Consider the following 16,413-nt stretch of genomic DNA (forward strand, 5'->3'; position numbering starts at 1 on the left):
ATTAATCAAAAAACCAAAACAATGGCTACGCAGATAAATAATAAATAAAAAAATAGTTTTAGTTTCTAAATGTTTCTGTTTAAAGAGAGAAAAAATATTGATACTGGTATTTTTAACGCAATCTCACGGCAGTTTGTAACTTTTTGATATAGTAGCTAATTTGTATTAATTCATACAATCTAATTCGTACAATTTAGTATGATTTACTCATCACCCAATGACGGTTGGGGTTAGGGGTGGGCTTGGGTGCCACGCAGGGCCGGAGTGGGACTGCTTTTCAGCCCTGGAGTTTCAAGCCTCAGACCGGCCCACCTCAGTTCACGACTGACTATATTAAAATAAGGACATTTCCAATTCAGTTTCTAATTACAATATCACGTTTTTTTTAAGAAAACAGCTGCTTTAGAACTTTAAATGTTCAACAACCCTAACAGTATTATATGTCTTAACAATAAAAATGAGAGAAAAAAAAAAAAAACATACTCAGGTGAGATTCAAACCCCGATCGGTGGTGTTGTAATCTAATGTGCTAACCACTGGACCACAGCAGTCGTAGTTGATTAACTGATAATTTGCAGGCTACTTATATATAAAAAGAGCAGAGCTACGGTGAAATAATGAATAAGAAGACTGGTCAAATAAATTAATTAATTTAAAAAGTGTGACTGATGAGAGCAACAGATTCTGAAGCTAGGTACACCGGCCCTCGCGGCCAAAAAACGGACCGGCCCACCGGGAATTCTCCCGGTCCTCCCGATTAGCCAATTCGGGCCTGGTGCCACGCCTCATTTCTAAAAATCGCACATTTTCGTACGAATTCGCCACTAAACTGACAAAACGTAAAATACTTAATGTTCCTCGTGAGATCAGGCTGGTATTTTCTTACAGATTAATATTTGTTTTGATTGTCTCCTCTGAAAATATTCAGGAAAATCATAAAATGTGTAACGGGTCCCACACGAGTGGAATCCGTCCTGCGTTGTGTTGTTGTTTTTCAATAAAGGACTCCAAACCTCTTACCGCTTGGCACTGTCTTTATTTTCTGCACAAATGGAAAATGTGTTGAAAACATGCATTCTGTGATTATGATCTTCATTAAACAACCGTTTAATGTCTCCATTAACCACGAGACAACCTTCTCTCAGCTCAGAAGGAAGTGAACTGCGATAGCGATTTCTTGAAAGAACATGTATTAAACTAATCTGCTTAACATAAGACTAAATTAATATTAATGACATGAAATCACAAAAACTACCAACAATACAAAAACATACCTGCACAAATGGAAAATGTGTTGAAAACATGCATTCTGTGATTATGATCTTCATTAAACAACCTGTTGGCACACGAGGAGTAATTACAGCATGCTAATATGTGCTAATCTCACTCACAAATGCAAATGATCTCAATCACAACCATTTAGAACCACAGTTTCATATTTCCACATCACAGAGTATGTTTAGCAAAGCAACAAACATTTTAGATTTAAAATATACAATCAACCGTCAATAATATTACCGTTTAATGTCTCCATTAACCACGAGACAACCTTCTCTCAGCTCAGAAGGAAGTGAACTGAGAGAGCGATGAGCGCGCACACAAACGAGTATACACTCTTAAAGTGACAGTACACTTGAACAGGTCCTGAAAGTCACATACAAGCATGAACTCAAAACGATAAAATAATATATATAATAATATCAAATGAAGTAAATTAAAGTTATACTCAATAGAAAAAAGGATTTTGAGTGAAAATAATATTACCAAAATAACTCCGTTACAAATGCTTTGATTTAGGATTGAATGTGAAGTGTTTCCACTGTATTTACTGAAATGCAGAAATAAAAGCTGTTAAAATATTAGTACTTTAGTCAGTTTTTAATGCACTGCTATTTTCTGAACAACTGTAGGCTTTCAACAATGCAAATCTGATGATGATTGTCTTGGTAGGTCTCTGCGGAAACATGCAAAGTTGTTTGAAGTGTTTTGCAGGTGGTAGCAGCGGTGGGTCTTCGGGATCAGAATCACTGATTTATTTTTCCATGAATCTCTGACAGGCTTTTCTCTTCATTTCATAGCCTTGTTTCCATTACAGCTTTTAACCAATTATATTTCAGCAATCCTGTCGCAAGAGTCTAAGCAATTAGTATAAGGACTTAGGAATCTGCAATGCAGATGTCTGTGGCGTATAATAAACAGTAATGAACCTGTTGCTTTTAAGCATGCAGATCTGAGTTGGCACCACCATGGCTAACAGGCCAACGCAATCTGACGGCAATTCGTAACTTTTTTTATTTAGTGGCTGATTCGTATGAATTCGTACGATCTAATTCATACAATTTAGTGCGATTTGCTCATCACCCAATGACGGTTGGGGTTAGGGGTGGGGTTGGGTGCCACGCCTACTTTTTAAGACCGCACATTTTCGTACAACTGAACTCGTCCGAATTAGCCACTAAACTGACAAAACGTAAAATACGTTTCCTCGTAAGATCAGGCTGAACAGGCATATGGTAATGTCAGCGTTTTCTCACTCTTTGATTGGAGTGCCAATCTACCAATCAGCATCACTGTAAATAATTGTTATTTTCACAGTAATATTGTTATTACTGTAAATTATCAGTGCATTCTGGAAGAAAAAATAACTAAATTATTGCGGGAGCAGACAACCGCCTCTAGAACAGTGGTTCTCAAACTTTTTTCACCAAGTACCACCTCAGAAAAAATTGTCTCTCCAAGTACCACCAAAATGACAAATCACGTGACTTGCATTGCGGCATTCTGAAAATTTACTATTTTTTCAACTGGGGACTCCTGGAATACGCAAGCGCATCGTGCTGCAGTTCGTACCCGTTTTGCTAGCCTGTGGCTTAAATTTTGGCACTCAAGTGACCGAGATGTAACGAGAATACGGTCATTTTTCAAATAAATGATTGTTAGACTCAATTTCAAATATGAAGCTGGTCAGTCAGTTTTTGTCACGTGAATAGCGTTGCGGCATTTTGAAAAGTTACTATTTTTTTCAACTGGGGACACCTGGAATGTGCAAGCGCATCGTGCTGCAGTTCTTACTCGTTTTGCTAGCCTGTGGGTTAAATTTTGGCGCTCAAGTGACTGAGTAGTAACAAGAGAATACGGTCGTTTTTCAAAATAAAAGATTTTTCAAAATAAATGATCGTTACACTCAATTATAAATATGACGTTGGTCAGTCAGTTTTTGTCACGTGACTTGCGTTGCGGCATTCTTAAAAGTTACTATTTTTTCAACTGGGTACACCTGGAATACACAAGCGCATCTTGCTGCAGTTCTTACTCGTTTTGCTAGCCTGTGGGTTAAATTTTGAGGCTCAAGTGACCGAGATGTAACAGGAGGATACGGTCATTTTTCTAAATAAAAGATTTTTCAAAATAAATGATCGTTAGACTCAATTTCAAATATGAAGCTGGTCAGTCAGTTTTTGTCATGTGAATCGCGTTGCGGCATTCTGAAAAGTTACTATTTTTTCAACTGAGTACGCCTGGAATGCGCTAGCACATCGTGCTGCAGTTCTCACTCGTTTTGCTAGCCTGTGGGTTTAATTTAGCGCTCAAGTGACCGAGATGTTACAAGAGAAAACGATCGTTTTTCAAAATAAATGATCGTTAGACTCAATTTCAAATATGACGCTGGTCAGTCAGTTTTTGTCACGTGAATAGCGTTGCGACATTCTGAAAAGTTACTATTTTTTCAACTGTGTACGCCTGGAATATGCAAGCGCATCGTGCTGCAGTTCTTACTCGTTTTGCTAGCCTGTGGGTTAAATTTTGGTGCTCAAGTGACCGAGATCTAACAAGAGAATACGGTCATTTTTCAAAATAAAAGATTTTTCAAAATAAATAATCGTTAGACTCAATTTCAAATATGAAGCTGGTCAGTCAGTTTTTGTCACGTGACTTGCGTTGCGGCATTCTGAAAAGTTACTATTTTTTCAACTGTGTACGCCTGGAATGCGCTAGCACATCGTGCTGCAGTTCTTACTCGTTTTGCTAGCCTGTGGGTTTAATTTAGCGCTCAAGTGACCGAGATGTAACAGGAGGATACGGTCATTTTTTTTAAAATAAAAGATTTTTCAAAATAAATGATCGTAAGACTCAATTTCAAATATGACGCTGGTCAGTCAGTTTTTGTCATGTGACTTGCGTTGCGGCATTTTGATAAGTTAATATTTTTTCAACTGGGTACGCCTGGAATACGCTAGCGCATCGTGCTGCCGTTCTTACTCGTTTTGCTAGCCTGTGGGTTAAATTTTGGCGCTCAAGTGACCGAGATGTAACAAGAGAATACGGTCATTTTTCAAAATAAAAGATTTTTCAAAACAAATGATCGTTAGACTCAATTTCAAATATGACGCTGGTCAGTCAGTTTTTGTCACGTGAATAGCGTTGCGACTTTCTGAAAAGTTAATATTTTTTCAACTCTGTACGCCTGGAATACGCAAGCGCATCCTGCTGCCGTTCTTACTCGTTTTGCTAGCCTGTGGGTTTAATTTTGAGGCTCAAGTGACCGAGATGTAACAAGAGAATACGGTCATTTTTCAAAATAAAAGATTTTTCAAAATAAATAATCGTTAGACTCAATTTCATTTTATATAAAATAGACATATTTTATGATTTTTTGTGTGGCCCGCTATCAATTGATCTATAGAACAGTACTGTCTGTGGCCCGAGGGTTGGGGAGCATTGCTCTAGTTTGGCATTTGATACAAACAATTAAATCTCACATAAACGCACCCACATATACACATACAAAGTACCTTATAAAAGATTACACTTTATTCAGAGCGACAATAGATAATGGGGCAAAGCTATTCCTCAACCGTTTTGTCCTACTAAAATGCATCTGAAACCTTCGATCCGAAAGGAGCAAGATAACCTCCGTAGAGAGAGGAACTGCCAACTATTCCAGCATATGTTTCACACAGCGGATGCCCTTCCAGCCGCAACCCAGTACTGGAAAACACTCATTCACATACACACACTCATACATTACAGCCAATTTAGGTTATTCATCATTTTCTTGTCGGCTTAGTCCCTTTATTAATCCGGGGGTCGCCACAGCGGAATGAACCGCCAACTTATACAGCAAGTCTTTACACAGCCCTTCCAGCCACAACCCATCTCTGGGAAACATCCACACAAACACACTCATACACTACGGACAATTTAGCCTACCCAGTTCACCTGTACCGCATGTCTTTGGACTGTGGGGGAAACCGGAGACCCGCTCGAAGGCAGGGAGAACATGCAAACTCCACACAGAAACGCCAACTGAGCCGAGGTTCAAACCAGCAACCCAGCAACCTTCTTGCTGTGAGGCGACAGCACTACCTACTGCGCCACTGCCTCGCCCCTTATTCAATTCACCTATAGACTATTTTAATGTGGCGATGCGGCTAGTCCACGGACATTTCCTGCTTGTAAAACGATTTCATAACTGTAAAAAAAAGGCTATTTAATTATAACTTACATGTTAAAACAGATATGCATTATTTAAACATCCAAAACAGGAAATGCACCAGGACCATTGTTATTGATTGCATTCCTCAAGATGGTCTAGAGCGCATGTGTTTGGACTGTGGGGGAAATCCCGGAGGAAACCCACACCAACACGGGGAGAGCATGCAAACTCTACACAGAAATGGCAACTGGCCCGGCCGGGACTCAAACCAGCGACCTTCTTGCACATTTCTCTCTCTAGCTCTCTAGGCCACATCAAAACCCCAGGCTATATTTTAATTTGCAAGCCAACATGGGAGGAATCTTTTGGAGTGACTAATTTTTTTGGATGGAACAGAGAAGAAAAGGACTATCCAGACAGTTACCAGCAGCAAGTCCGAAAGCCAGGGTCTTCTGTGATGGCATCATTAATGCTGAAAAGAGATCTTGGAGCATGCTGCCTTTTTTCCAGGGACACCAATGCATATTCCAACAAGACAATGCAAAACCACATTCTGCACACATTACAGAGTCCTGCTGCGGAGGAAGAGGATACAGGCGTTTGACTGGCCTGCCTGCAGTCCCGACCTGTCTCCAATAGAGAATGTGTGGTGCATTTTGAAGCACAAAATGCGACAACGAAGACCCTGCACTGTTGCCCACCTCAAGACTTGTTTGCAGGTAGAATGGGACTGTATTACACCTGAAACACTTGGTGTCTTCAGTCCCTAAACGTCTTTCAAGTGTGAAAAGGACATCACAAAGTGGTAAATGCTTTACTGTTCCTTTTTTTAAAATGGGTTTATTTTGACAAAAACAACATTGGAAATCATCGTTGAACTGTTTGCAATGAAAAACAAGTCAAAGTAAATTTAGAAATTATTTTATTTGTGTTTTTCATACTGCCCCAACTGTTTCTGATTTGGGATTGTGTAACGCACTGTGTTTTGTTTAGTCTTCTTCAAACTTGGGTCTTATTTGCGCAGCTTGTTTGGTCCTATTGAACCCAAAAATAACTCATGTCCATATGTTTTTACTGAGCACGGATTATTTTCATACTATGCAGAGCTCTTTGAATGGGCATAAAAACAAATGAAAATCACTATTTTGCATCTGAGGAAAAGAGGTATTTTTAGGGAAGGGTGTGTACTTAAAGGGAAATGAAACCCCCTTGTTTCAGCAGGCTGCTTTCACACCTCTACTTTGGAAAAAGTCAGGAAAGTGGGCGTGTCCAGCTTTGTTTAGGGGGGGGGGGAGTGTCGGAGAAGGGAAAAAAGGCATGGTCTGTTAACATTTGAATAAAAATGGGAGTGTCAATCTGAATTTGAATTTTCAGAGAGGCAAAACAAACACAGACGCAGGGGAAGACAGTGACTGTGTTTACATGGACATCAGTAATCCAATTATTTGCCAAATTATTAAATGCTGGACTTAAACTGCAGTTTGGCTCTTTCCTTCAGGAATTTCTGTCATGCTCCTCTTGACAAACGAGATATTTTATTCGAGAAATTGCTGGAGGCATGTATTTTTCATGCAATGTTTGATACCGCACGGGCGAAAGAGAGAAAAAAAACCTCCGCATTTCTCTGAAACCTAGGGTGCTTTCACATCTGTAGTTCACTTCATTTGGTCCGGACCAAGGGTAATAAATGCTACAGTGTTGCATCTTCTGCCGTCTTTGGGTCGTTTTCACACCACACGGCTGGCTTTGGTCTGAACCAGTTGAAACGAACCAAAATGCAGTCATCTGACAAAATCAACATCTCTAATTGGCCAGATGTTGTTGAACATATTTCCTAAACTGCTTATTGATTGGTCAGAATTCCCATGTAACTCTGGAGGGACGACTGCGCTGGCTGATTGTATCCCTGATTTAGACAAACTATACATTACGAAAATGAAGCGCGGCCGCGGCTGGAAAACAGTGTTTAATGCATCGCTCGTCACTTCAGGAGGAGGCGTGCATTAATTTAGCTAAACTGCGACATGCTCATCTTGCGGAAATATTACCAACGACCCATCAGGTAACGTTTTCCCCTCTCTCTCTCTCTCTGTTGGTAAAGCGCTGTCAACAAATATTTTTCCTCCATATCCCATAATGCACAGCGCATCAGCCTACGGCAGCTGAATTAGTCCAAAAGGCGCAGTACTTTTAGCGGTTGGACCTGTTTTAGGACGGATCATATTCTCACCACAAACGAACCGCTCCAGGGTTCGTTTGAAAGCGTACCGAGACCACCTCTTCAAGCAGGTCTCGGTACGCTTTTTTGGTCTGCTTTTGGTGCGCACTCGAGTACGATTGCTGCATTCTCACCTGCCCAAACGAACAGGACCAAAAGGAGAAACGAACTCTAGCGCGATTCAACCGAACAAAATAAGGCAGGTGTGAAAGCACCCTACCTCGGCAGGTAGCCGTGTGCGTTATTCCTTTCACAAAACGGGGCGGAAATCCTTCACGACGGAAATAGTTTGATTGTGGTACTTACATGTTTACACTCGGAGAGCAGCATTTACAGCAGGGGCCTGTATCAGAAAGGAGGTTATGTGAAAACTCAGAGTATTTTAACCCTGAAATGAAAGAACTCTGGGTTTTCCGTTTCAAAATGGCAGGTTTGTCAAACTCGAGAAAGCAGGGTAAGTCAAGCCTGTTTCTGAAAGAGAGGTAACGTAACGTCTGAAAGAGAGTACGAAGGAAACACTTAACAAATTACAGTATGTGCATTAAAAAAGGTTTAGGAGATCATAAGATGATGCAAATGTGTGCGAATGGACAAACCAGCAGGCTGAGCACACTGCAGAACCAGCTTGACAAGCCTGGTTTAAGCTGGATATAGCTGGTTTTGGCTGGGCTCCCAGCCTGGCTAGGCTGGTCAAGCTGGTTTTAGCTGGATTTAGCTGGTCATTTTCCAGCCTGACCAGCTAAGACCAGGCTGGAAATGGCTGGAAACCAGCCTGTAAATGGCCAAAACCCCTCTAAAACCAGCCTGGTCGACCAGCTAAAACCAGCCTAGGCTGGTTTAAGCTGGATTTTTCAGCAGGGTAGTTAATATTAATGAATGTTTTGGAGATATTGTATTGAGATTTACCTGAGTTTGTGTTATCAACACTGATAGGTGCCCTTCTGTCGAATAAATGGTCGAGTCACGATCGCGAACCTCTCTTTGCCTGCATCTCCTGTTTACCACCCCACAACACATACAACACAACGCAGAGTAGCAGCGGTGGTGCTAGAGGCCAGAGAGCGAGTGGGTTACACTTTTGGTGCCGTGACCCGGATGGGAGTGAAGTTTAGGGGGGTGAGTGTAACGGAGGCCAGCTAGTGAGTGCTGTGCAGGTAAACCTCACCTCACTCCTCTGACCTCTATAGGTGCGCTAGCGACAAAGGCTAGAGGCCATAATCTTTAGCCTCCTTGGTAGAGCAGCCGACTCCCATGCGGAAGGTCGCCGGTTCGAAACCAGTTCGGAGCGGGTTGGGTGGTCACATTAGTATGTATAAAATAACCGCATCAGCGTAATTGCGGCAGACATGAGGCCGCCGACGCCTGTAAATGGAGATTGCGGTGACAGAGGCCGCGTGTTATTATATAAGTACACATATAAATATGAGATTCCTATAGATCAGTGGTTCTCAAACTTTTTCCACCAAGTACCACCTCAGACAAAAATAGTCTCTCCAAGTATCACCATAACGAGCAGTACTGGAATACATTAGCGTAGTAGGCCCTCTAAAGAAGCTGTACAGTTCAAAAATGTGTCAGGTTAATTCTTATTATTAAGAATATTCATTAGTATCAGCCACTTTAAACATTATAAATACTTTGAACATTAACACTGTACTGCGCTTGTATGTAAAAAAAACAAAACAAAATAAATCGTCAACGTTTATATTGAAATGTGCGTTTAAAAGTTAAAAATGGTAGGCTTCTGTTCTTAAAAAGTAAAAAACTGCTGTACTTAAATATAAAAGTATTAACATAGTAGCCTATTCATCTGGGGATGTTGCTTGGACCTCATAAAAATAGGGTATATGTCATAAGCGTGTCACGATCCTCCAAATCCTCGATTCGATTACATTTTCTATTCTAAAGGCACGATTCGATTTTCGATTATGAATAGTTAATTAATTAATGACCAATTAATTATTTGTAGGCTACCGTTTAAACTACCTGACCTGCATGGTCTTTGTTTTACCCATAAACAAATCATACAGTAAATGAATAAAGGCAAGATACACACATAATTACCACCTGTCAATCACTTTTTCTGCGGGACTCGTGAATAGGCAGTGATCTGTGTCGTTATAATGGCGTCGGTAAAAAAGAGGCACAACCAACAGGAACCAGCCAACAGTATCTGAGGTGTTCGCTAAAATGACTAAGTACAAGTGAGTGAAAGATTGAAGCAGTCCTCTGACTGCCTGGACCTGCTGTCTCGAGCGCATGGCTGTGTGTGCGTCTGTGTCTGTGTGGTCACGTGATGTGCATTTCCAGAGGTAGAGAGGAAGGAGGGCTGCTCAGAAATGCTACACGCCACAGTGGATGTCAAATCGCTGTCGTTCTAAAATACCGTTTAAAAACAAAGACAGTGTAAACAGGGCCTGAGTGTGTACTTTTCCCGAGCGGATTTGCAACGGGGGCGGGCGGAGAATCGCGATGCTGGTGTTGTCTATCAGACGAACCGTACGTAATACGTACATAGCAGAGCTTGCAAAACTGCGTTTTTTTTTGTCGACAACACTAACGTTGTCAACATAACTCACTGGAAATCCAAAATACTTCCACACCGGCGACTTCATTGGAAGAGGAGAGGGTTTAAGTTCTGTCGACGGGTCTCCTGCTTCTGCAGTTTAACAAGCACTTCAACAAACCTGTTTTTTTCCCGCTTGGCAAGCCAAGCTGACGTGACATGGGGGCGTGGCAGCATCGACAATTCTATTTTTTGATTCGATAATCGAAATTAAGCATAAATTTCGATCGATTTCGATTAAAAAAAGAAATCGTGACATCCCTAATATGTCATCACATTAATCTACAAATCATTTTCGCTCATTTTTAAAATATATGTACAATATGACATACCACTAGAAGGAAGCCCGCGTACCACTAGTGGTACAGGTACCACAGTTTGAGAACCACTGATATAGATTAACAAAGGTCATTTAGTGGGAGTTTACCTTTTGAAACGGTAGTGTGGGTTAATTCAGTTATAATATATCAAAATGTTAGAGAGTATTTATAGAATATTAGCAAACTATAAAGTAATTAGTAGAGAATAAAGTCATTTAAAATAGTTACTGCGTTTGTTGTTTATGCAGTGAGAGTTTAACGACTATTGATGTGATATTGGTAATGTATATTATTGTGTGGAGAAGTGCATTGAGTTAGTGTCTATTCATTAGCCCCTTTCACACATACAGACCTTTCCGGAAAATTAACGGCAATTTTCCGGAAAGGTTGTATGTGTGAACAGGTCCTTTTTGAAAATACCGGTAAATTCGTTCTGGCTATTTTCCGGAAAGAGAAGTTGTAACATTACCGGTAATTTGCCGGAATGCTGCGCTGTGTGAACGCAGAAGGAAGATTGCCGGAAAGAGCGCGTGCACGCCTAGAACGTGCTGACGTGAGAAGCCTGCTTTAGCCAATCACAACAGTCAGGCGCGTTTATGTCCGCGCGGTTTGTGAGCCTTTGAATATTTTTCCAGACACATTTAGCTGCTAGAAGTTAGTCAGATCACGTTTATATGTTCTTCTTAATGCCAACTGTGTAAATGATCATCGATGAGATGCTTATGATAAGCCGTTGTTTGTTTACGTTCGTGTGCCTGTGAAACAGCCTGTGAGCGCCAGCACACGCACATATTACGAACATCTCGACATGCGAAAGTGATCCTGCGAAAGTTGTTCACAATATTGATCATCCACAGAGTTTGTAATTTAGTCAAATGTTTACAAACACAAGCGCAGCCGTTTAAAGCTCATTTGTGGTGAATGATGTCAGAATTTACCGGTATTTTGGAATGGATGTGTGAATGCTCTTTTCCGGAAAATTTCCGTAACGTCCTCGCCTGTGTGAACAGTGCTTTTTTGAATATACCGATAAAGTCGTTCCGGAAATTTTCCAGATATTTACCAGTATCACTGTGTGAAAGTGGCTATTGCCATTGTTTATTGATAATTGTCTATTTGAGCGTTCATATGAGTGTTTCTGTGTTCGTGCATTCATGAAGAAGCCACGCTGCCAGCACCGAAACACTTCTCACAGCATCTCATTGTGTGTGTGTTTGGCTTTATTACGGATCTGTGACCAAAATCAAAACGATTATGATGCCACCAGAAATCTCCGCCTCTTCTGTGTGTGCGACATGGACACCTATTCATTGTACAAATCGCTGTCAATTTCACATCGTCCTGTTTTTTTTGGGGGGGAGTATGCTGCTGTATTTGGTACTATCTGCAGCCAGCACCTAAGCTTTTCACCAATGACTGTAAAAAATATGGACGACGCGACAGCCCTTTTTCCCATTGAACGCCTTGAGGGCAAAACGCCTGCTTGACGGGCACAAACTGTCGCAAAAGACTGCTGAAATTGGAGCCTTGACATGCGCAGAAGGACTGTCTGATGGAGCCAGAGGAGGAGCCGCGAAAATGAGCGGAGTCGAGCTTCCAACCAAACGCTTTATGTAAAATCAACCACGCCCCCCGAACTTCTCAGCATGCGTTTGCTGTCATATCAACACAAATGGATGTAATAACGTTAACAAATATGAGGGTTTTATATATTCAATCGCGCCAGCTCCGGACCGCAGCGCATAACCTACTCGCGGCGTCGCGCAGTGGCGCAACAAGGGGGTATGCGCATAGGGGCGCCACACATGGGGGGGCGCCGTTGTGCCAAAACTATTTTTTAAATTATCCTTATTAAAAGTTTCGAATAATAAAAATAAATAAATATGTTTTGTTAAAAAAACATTATTTTGCATTTTAAACGAATATAATATTGTTATTGTTTAATTCAAAATCATTTAACACAATAACATGCAGTCCCACAACCTAGTGTTCATGTAGATGTAACTGTTTAGATTTGTTTTTATTTTTATCAAAATAAACTGTCAAATCATACATAATGTCAAAAGTTATAAGATTAATCTGAAAATTTGTCTTCATTTATTATTAATTAATTAATATAAAATAAGAGGGATCACACAAAATTTGAACCCGCACACCCCTCAGTAAATGTGTAGTTGCGCCCCTGGCGTCGTGGGAAGATTCCGGCTCGCATGCGGCAGCGCCGGCTCGCTTGGCCGCCGCATCTGGCTTGATTGACTCGGGCTGGAATAGGGTAGTGAGTCCAGGCATCCGGAGTAGGTCCAGCAGAGGTAACGTTAGTCAGTCTGAGCTCTGAGGGGTAAGTCTCCGGCAGGCGAGAATCTAGCCGGAACTGTGTTTTGCTATCTGAGTTGTTAGGTGTGTATCAGCAAACTAATAAAGCCCGAATAAAGCCCTGAACTTAGCGAATAAACAGAGTTCCACCAGGATCATACATGTCAGAAACTGTAGTTTACTGCTGAACTCATGTTGTCATGGTAAAATAACACAGAAATCGAATAATAACACTTCAGTCTCCTGCCGAAGCTCAGACGCGCTGCTTTGAGAAACTGTCAATCACAGCTGTCAATCACGATGACACGCCCAGCATTAAATTACTGCTAAAAACAAACTGTTTACAAAAATGAAGATCTGCACCTATTTCAGCACAATAACCAGTGCCTTAATCGACCAGAACCATCTTTCGGCACATTTTATTGCAAGTGTAACAATTTTTTTATTTGGGCTCAAGTCTCCTTCATTAACACGGAGGAGGCGGGCTTTATGACTTGTACTGCAGCCAGCCCCCAGGGGGCGATCTAACGGCCGAGACCTTCACTCAAACGCAGGCTTGCGGCACACTTGCTTTTCACTCATAGCGCACGTGCTGCTGATGATGTGACCATGAAAGTGATTTGAAGTGTTTGCATCTTGTTTGTTGTTGCCGGTGAAGGAGTGATTTTCTGATGGATGTGCGATTCTGGATGGCGTAACGTGTATCATTTAGAAAATCGTTCTTCCAGTTCTGGGGCCAGACTCTCTGAATTTCGTATGTTGACACCTACAGTTGAAAGCAGAAGTTTACACGCGCTGTATAATAAAGCACATAACCATTAAAAAAACAGTCAGGTGTTAATGTGACTACACTTTTTCTCTTTCAGGTAAGTTAGGATGCTCAAATTTGTTTCTGTTCTGCTTAATAGCAGAATAATGAGAGATATTTATTGAGAAAATGTTACACATTTTCTTGAAAGTCAAGTTTACATGCAATAATACATATTAAGGCTCTGAAAAAGCTCAGATGATGATGTCAAGGTTTTGGAAGTTTCTGATTGGCTACATTTGAGGCACAACTGTAGAATAGCATTTAAGGAAAACCTCAAACACACTGCTTCCCTGTGTGACAACATGGCGAAATCAACAACAAAGCCAGATTACAGTTAGCTAAATGACACTGGGAAACAGACTAATGTTTGGAGACATGTCCTGTGGGACTCTAAGATTGAACTGTTTGGCCATAATGACCAGTGGAGGACAAAGGGGAAAGCTGACAAGCCTAGGAACACCATCCTGACTGTGAAGTATGGGGGCGGCAGCATCATGTTGTGGGGCTGTTTTGCTGCAGGAGGGACTGGTCCACTTCACAGCATAGATGGCATCATGAAGAAAGAAGATTATGGAGAAATACTGAAGCAACATCTCAAGACATCAGCCAGGAAATTACAACTTGGCCTCAAATGGGTCTTCCAAACAGACCACGAGCCTAAGCAAACGACCAGATTAGCTCAAATGTGCTTGAGAGTGAATGTTTTGGAGTGGCCATCACAAAGCCCTGATGTCAATCCTGTAGAAAATTTGTGGGCAGAGTTGAAAAAGCTCGTGCAAGACAAATCTGACCAATTCTGTCAGGAGGAATGAGCCGAAATTCCTGTTACTATTGTGAGAAGCTTGTGGAAGGACTAAAAACACTTGACCAAAGTTAAACAGTTTAAAAGCAAAGCTAAACAAAACACCAAGGAAATGTGTGTAAGCTTTTGACTGAAATGCTTTCTCTTAACGCGATGTTGTGGCAGAACTACATCCTAAACTATAATGACCACCTCAGGTACTGATTATGGGCTTTAAATGTGAGTTTGAAGAACACTCTTATTGGCACACAACCAGCGATCGCTTCCCAGAGGATCGCTGGTTCTCACACGAACTCTCAGGACTACATTTCCGCATTCCCCAGGACTACACATTCATACATGCACTGCTCCCAAACACGCACGCCTGCTCATTCATCTATCCTGATTGCAATCACCAGCTGGACCTTGTTCACAGACTGATATCACTCCATTCATAAGCCACTCCTTCACGCTTCCAGTTTGCCGAGTCTTGTTTTGCCAGTGTGACATTACGAAGCGTTTCTCCCTGTCTTGTTTCTCTGTGTTTAGACCCCTTGTATCCTAGTTATCCTGTTTAGCCACCTGCCTTTCGACCTTTTGCCTGTTTATATAGACTACGACTCTGGACTGTCTATAGATACCCGTTTGCACCTGATGACCACTGCTTGCCTGACATTGAATAAACCTGCATATTGGATCTTACCTCCTGTTGTCCTCTGTCACTCCACCCAGTCGTAACACTTATAGTGACATTTATATCCATACTACTAGTAGAGGCCTTTTAATTTCGTTAAAGAGGTTTAATATGTATGAATTAGATTATAACTATAATCAATTAGATAATTAAAAAGCCCTTACCCGTTTCGTTGAGTGCAGTGGCCGGCAATTTCGTCACGTTTGGTGTTGTAGACAGACAAAATCCTTGTCACATCTCGTGTTAAAATGAAGTGTTACCTTTAATTTTTATGAAGCATCGAAGTAGGATCATTTGTACTTAATTTGGTTCTTAAAATGAGTTTCCTGAAAATGGATCTCTCTCAGGGTTTGAAACTACATTTATTTTTGAGGGAATCATAACAGCAGTTTCACATTTCAATACATTTAAGTGCTTAAAGATTTAAGCAACTATTATAACCGGTTCATTTGATTTGCTTCGTTTAATAATAATAATAATTCCTTAAATTTATTTTCTGGACACTCAAAGCGCTTCACACATAGGGGGAATCTCCTCATCCACCACCAGTGTGCAGCATCCAACTGAATGAGGCGACGGCAGCCATTTTGCGCCAGACTATTATAATATACTATTAAAAGAAAATATAAAAGTTTTACTTTAAAAAAAGAGGTTAGTTAACCTAAAAAGGTCAATTCTGTCATCATTTAACCTGTAATCCTTGACTTCCATGTTATTTGTCTTTCCTACTATGGATGTCAGTGGTACAGGTGTCCAACATTCCTCAAAAACCTCGACAGAAAACAAGTCAGGAATGAGTAAACAATGACAGCATTCGATTTTTGGGAGAACTATCCTTTTATTCTTTTGTAGGTGTAATAATCTCTCTCTTAAAAAAAATTAAAGTCCTGGAATTAAATCTTTGATTATATCAATTAATAACAACTATCTCTGAACTAGAAATGCAGAAAAACAAATGATTGTGGATCTTGTTTTTAGGTGGACCGAGATAAACGTTGCTCAGTTGAATGAGTTGATTAAATGCGCCTCAGTTTCGTTCGTTCTAAATATCTGCGTTGTAAAATAATAATTAACACATTTATAATCGCCTAAACGAGTTTCCAAGGCATTTTACATGTTCATGTGAAGTCGAGTGGATGAGGGAAAGCGTGATGTACACGCGCTGCTCCACACGGTGGCGCCAGATGAACATCTGTAAACATGTCAGCTCCAAGTGTGCCGCAAGCCTGCGTTTGAGTGAAGGTCTCGGCCGTTAGATCGCCCCCTGGGGGCT

General features: G+C 41.0%; 1 protein-coding gene and 1 long non-coding RNA gene across 3 annotated transcripts in view; one reads left to right on the forward strand and one right to left on the reverse strand.

Annotated features, from left to right (window-relative positions):
- Nucleotides 1–16,413, forward strand: part of rab3ip (RAB3A interacting protein (rabin3)) — an 847,807-nt gene that overhangs the window by 613,294 nt on the left and 218,100 nt on the right. The gene's annotated exons all lie outside the window — the stretch shown is intronic.
- On the reverse strand, nt 1,017–1,577 carry LOC101883014 (uncharacterized). The gene is made up of 2 exons (XR_224827.5): nt 1,519–1,577; nt 1,017–1,336 (listed from the first exon to the last, which is right to left on the reverse strand). It is a non-coding gene; the product is annotated as an uncharacterized lncRNA (long non-coding RNA).

Source organism: Danio rerio, chromosome 4, assembly GCF_049306965.1.
Source record: "Danio rerio strain Tuebingen ecotype United States chromosome 4, GRCz12tu, whole genome shotgun sequence".
Taxonomy (NCBI): domain Eukaryota; kingdom Metazoa; phylum Chordata; class Actinopteri; order Cypriniformes; family Danionidae; genus Danio; species Danio rerio.